General features: G+C 38.1%; 1 pseudogene; it reads right to left on the bottom strand.

Moving 5' to 3' along the window:
* Window positions 1–1,940: 1,940 nt before the first annotated feature.
* LOC116552638 lies at window positions 1,941–2,586 on the bottom strand (annotated as a pseudogene).
* Window positions 2,587–5,752: the final 3,166 nt, after the last annotated feature.

Raw genomic sequence — 5,752 nt, 5'->3', positions numbered from 1 at the left:
GAGGGAAACAAGAAAAGTGCTGTATAGCTGAGGCTAAAAGAATTGTACTTGAAGAAATTACAGAGCCATTGGCTGTTTTCTATGAAAAGTAAAACAGCAGCTAGGGAGGCAAACCGAAGATGCCCATGAGTAGGAATTGCAGGATGTTGCTGATTCATTGGAGGCAATACAAGAAGTTCCAGAGCAGAGTCAGGAAATCTGGTATGAGAGATTGACTTCCCTGTATTTCAGCACTACTACACTATTTGATACAGTGTTGCTATTCCGTAAGTGCCCATAAAAAGAAAAGAAAAAAAGAGACCAAATTAATTATGTTGCACAACCATTCTCTACTGAACTTTTACTAATACATGATTCTTGATCCTACAATTAGCACTTAACCAACACTAAATTTATAATTTAGACTTCTCGTGCATAATAGAAACTCTTTAAATTATTCACATATTATGTTACTTGGGTTCTAGATGGATTTTACTCAACTTGATCTTTATTTAAATTGAAAGTTTTGGTGTGTACCTACACAAAGGCATTTTATTTTATTTTTTTAATGATCACAAAGAGGCCACATTTTTAAAACATTGACAACTCAATCTCTACATGCATACAGTATTGCACAAATTATAGGTGGATACATATATAAATGATACCATTATATTAATGACATAAACTCATGAGCATTTAATTAAAACTGCCACTCTAGGTTTTGATGTGTTTTGTGCCAACTACTTCAGTAAATAAAAGAAACATAAAGGAGCTCATCCACTTGAATTAATGAGAATCAGCTTTCAAAAAATGCACATAGTTCATCTCATAGAATAGTTAATATGTCAAACCCAGGATAATCAGTAATTAAATGACAAAAGGAACACTTTTAAAGAAAAGTTGATGATATAAATGTTAGGTTGAAAAGTTGTTTAAGAACTTTAGCAACTGGACTGAGTAACCAGAAAGTGTATGCCTATCCAGAATTTTAAGAAAAATCCCATGTTCTCCTTCACAATTAGGACCACATTCCAAAAGCATAATTCTGGGTTGCTATAATATCTTCTCTGCTACAAACAATTATTTAAAAGGTTAAGGAAACAAGATGGTAACTCACATAAAAGTGTTTTAAAGTATGCCTCCCACTCAAAATGAAATAAAAATAATATTATCTCCATCAAATTATAAAGAAAATCTACATAAATGTTGACTAGATAAAGAAGTCAGAACATTTGCCTTCACTGACTGCCTCTGAGGGCAGAGCATGTGTGTCACTAACAGTGAAGTGGAGATGGGGGTAAGGCCCCGGCTCTCCGCCTGTGGAGTGGGGGTGAATGGGAGCCTTTTGGCTTCACTGGGGTTTTGCGTCCTCACATAGAGAATTGAAGGAGATGGGCTAGATGGCTTTTAAGAGACCCTCAACTAACAGAATCAAAGTCAGCTTGAGATTCCATGTCTGAGCAGACATAGGGTGGCAAAAGAAATAGATTTAAAAACAGGTGGATGAAGTTTTTCTTACCTTTTGATGCCATCACTCAGAACTAATCTGTACTATAGTTCAAGAAGATCCGTGCCTGGTACCATTAAGGGTACACAATGAGGCATCTGACAATGAATTTTTGATGAAAAGGTGAAAAGGCTATGTTAAGTTTGGGTGGAAAAACAATGTACCACCGTGTTGCTGCCAGCAGTCAGGATGTCCTGTCTCTGATTTTAGGAGTTGCCAATCTGGTTGGAGAAATGCTGACAGAGATGATGTGTGTTCAAGACATTCAGTGGAGATCTAATGAGTGCATGTGGTTCAGGAAATGGATAAACAGGTGCCCAGGAAGGCAACTTTGATGAAACAGGTTCTAAAACAAATGATGCAAGAGAGTTAAATGATCCTAAGAGAGTGATGGCTTCTCACTTTCTGTCCCCTACAGAGAATACAAATATCTGGAATCTAACATACTGGCTTCATTTTCAAAACGCATCACTTTATTTTCCTTACAAGGCAGCCACACATTAAGCATGTGACAGTCACAGGATTTCTTCAGTAAACCCCAAGGCTTCTACCAGCTTTCCTGGAGTCTATGGCTAGAACAGTCCTGAGATGTCAAATATTAAAACTTTCTCCACAGCCACAAGTTCCTTTCATGTTTGGGTTATTGGACACAAACTCACTGGATAATTTGTCTTCAACGTAGTCTATTTCTGTTCCTAAAAGTGTTAGCTGTGCTTTCTTTTCGATGAATATTCTGATTCCATCTTGTGTAACTTCCTCAAAAGCTCCTCTTGTCTTTGTATAGAGTATAAGAAAGGACATTATAGCCCTGGTCCGAACACCAGCTTTTACACCTCTATGCTCAGACTTATCTTTAAGAAATTGTTTTATGTTGCTTACTGCTGAAGGTGTCAGGGTGAGGGTGGCCTGGGTGGGCTGCAGCTTCCTCTTACTCACAGCCCAGACAGTTGCCCCGACTGAGGAAGTGTCATCTTCGCTGTCCCAGTGCCCCAGTGCCTTGGGCCAGAGCTCCACCGCCTTAGCCTCTCTCCATGGACATGGTGGGCACATTGACACAAGGCATTTTGTACATACATATAGATTTTTCCATAGGATAATTCAGCCCTAAAAGAAAGCCGATCTTTATTAGCCATCAATACCAGTGCGTTTTTTCCTCTTTCAAAAATGTATGTCCTATTAGTAATATTGATAGACTGATTGATTGATTGATTGAGATGGAGTCTTGCTCTGTCTCCCAGTCTGGAGTGCAATGGTGTGATCTCTCTGCACACTGCAAACTCCATCTCCCAGGTTCAAATAATTGTCATGCCTCAGCCTCCTGAGTAGCTGGGATTACAGGCACCTGCCACCACTCCCGGCTACTTTTTGTATTTTTAGTAGGGGCGGAGTTTCACCATGTTGGCCAAGCTGGTCTCGAACTCCTGAGCTCAAGTGATCAGCCCACTACAGCCTCCCAAATGCTGCGATAACAGGTGCCACGCCCGGCCAGAAAAGATACTTTTTAAAAACCTGTGTGAAGACACTGGAAAGCTACTAGGGAAGTGAGTACTTGAAGGACTGAGATCCTGGAATAAAGGGAAATCCAAAGACTTGGGCCTGACATTTAGCCCTACTTTCTCCTTGACACACTTGCAAATGCTAAAGCAATGCCCTGAGAGACTGAGCCCTGACTAAAAGAATGAAAAGCTGAGCAAGTGTTAAGCAACCTCATGGGGCTGGGAGGAAAAAAAAAATGGATTCTGAGACCCATCAAAGAGGAGTTAAGGTAAAAACAAAGTTTTCAGTTGAGATGCCTAAAAGACCACTGCTTAAAGTGAAATAAATAAGAAATAAACCAGCCATGGCAATAAGTGAAACCTGCCTCTCAATCAATTCAATCTCGCTATATTAAGATGATCAGTTTCTACCCTAATCTCCTGTTAGTAGTAAAAGTAAATGCTCTTTGGAAGAAGTATCATCATTCAGAACTTCCAATCGTCTCTTTATTTGTTTATGCCGAATAACTAGAGTTCTATTTTTAAAAGCTGGCAGGCAGGTAAAAGATAAGTATTGGCTGAAAAATCTAGAGAAAAGTCAGAAATTGGTTACCAGTCCACAGGAAATTCAGATACAGACTTTGATAACTAGAATTAATGTGGGCAAGAAATTAATGAAAAATTTATAATTTTAGCAGAGAAAGTGAAACTATAATAAAAATCAAATATGAATTCTGGAAGTAGAAAATAAATACAATCAAGTATACAAAAGACACAGTTTAAGAAAGGATTAATGATTTAGAATGGGGGCATAGAAAAGTATATCTAGAATGAAGAAAGGAAAAATCCAAAGGATAGATAATAAAACAAGACTATAAGACATATACGGCACAGAGTGAAATGATCTAACATATATGTAATTGGAGTTATAGGGGAGAGGAAAAAGAGAATGGGACAGACTTATTATTCTGTAGTAATTGAAGAGGTAATGCTCTAGAGTTTCCCAAAATAGATAGAAAAAATTGGGCCCAACGTTAACAAAACTTTATGAACTCCAGGCAAGATAAATACAAAAAAGGAAAACCCACCAAAAAGCAAAACAAAGCAAAAAACCCAAATGCAGGTACGTCTTAGAACATTCTGAAAACCTAAAACAAAAAATTATAATAATAATAATAATTTAAAAAATAGCCACAGTAGGCCAGGCACAGTGGCTCATGCCTGTAATCTCAGCACTTTGGGAGACTGAGGCAGGAGAATCACTTGAGCCCAAGAGTTCAAGACCAGCCTGGGCAACATAGGGAGATCCTATATCTACCAAAAATAAATAAATAAATAAATATCTGAGAGTAGTGGTGCATGCCTGTTGTCTCAGCTACTCAGGAGGCTGAGGTGGGAGAATCACTTGAGTCCAGGAAGTTGAGGCTGCAGTGAGCTGTGATCACTCCACTGCACTCCAGCCTGTGTGACACAATAAGCCCCTGTCTCAAAAATAAATAAATGGCCAGAGTTAAAAAGATTACCTTTAAGAAAATGAAACAGATGAAGTTAACCAAGAAATAGACTTGGAATTCAAGATACATGTGATCTAGCCAGGCAGATTGATGAAGGGTACTCCAAGGTTTTTACTGAAAGAATAATCTCAGTGTATTAGCTGCATCCTGACCTAGAAATTAACTTGTCCAGAGTAGGGAATAAGATAGTAGATATCCAACATGTTGAAAGTTTTGATGTAGCTGTCTTCTGTAGTTAATAGATGACAATAGGAAATGCAGACTTAGGCTTTCTCATTTCAATGGGAAATAATAGGATTCTTGAATAATAATAAAGAGTGGTGGTGTGTAACCATCAATGATTACACTGGTGGTGTGTAACCATCAGAGATACAGTGGGGACATCATTTACTTCAATACATTCTGGGAGTGTAGGGTTTTATTTTATTTTCCACTTCTAGAATTTGTGTTTGATTATTATTATAGATTTATGTTCTCTGCTGAAATTATACATCTTTCAATAATTTATTACTCATATGAATCCTAGTTATTAAAATCTGTGTCTGATACCACCAATATCTAAACTTCCTACAAATTGGTTACTATTTTCAGAGTGTTTCAACCTACAGAGGTCTTAGAATGGCTAACTGATCACAGATTTCCTAAAAACTAAATAGATGGGCCTATCAAAGGACTATTTGACAATTTAAGTAGAATAATTTTAGCTTGAGTAAGCAGAAACCTGGCTTGAGTCACTGCAGAGGAAATTCATGGACTCTTACCTACACTGAAGGTCTCTTTCTCAAAGAAACTGGTCTCCTTGTCAAATGAGGGACTCTGTTTCAATGACCTGCTTAGGTTTTTTTGTTTTGTTTTGTTTTTCTGTACCGTATACCTTTGTCAGTTTGGGCTGCAATAACAGCATACTATAGAATGGGTGGTTCAAACAAAAAGCATTTGTCTCACACAATTCTGGAAGCCGAAAGTCTAAGATCAGATGCCAGATGGTCAGGTTTTCGGTGTATCTTCAACATGAACTTCCCTAGTGAGTGCATGTGGAGAGAGTGGTTGCTCTAGCCTCTTTCTCTTATATGGACACTAATTCCATTCTGGGGTCTCCACCTTTATGACCTAATTACGTTTTGAAGTTTCCACCCCCAAGTACTATCCTACTTGGGGTTAGGGTTTTAACATATAAATTTTAAAGAGGATACAAACATGCAGTCCATTAAACCATAAATCACAGGTCTATATTGCTATTCTCCAGCAATGCCTTCTCCAGAAGGGGAGCTCTG

The sequence above is a fragment of the Sapajus apella genome, unplaced genomic scaffold (assembly GCF_009761245.1).
Source record: "Sapajus apella isolate SASKATOON/1434 unplaced genomic scaffold, GSC_monkey_1.0 scaffold12, whole genome shotgun sequence".
Taxonomy (NCBI): Eukaryota; Metazoa; Chordata; class Mammalia; order Primates; family Cebidae; genus Sapajus; species Sapajus apella.
This window is presented reverse-complemented; position numbering and strand designations above follow the sequence as displayed.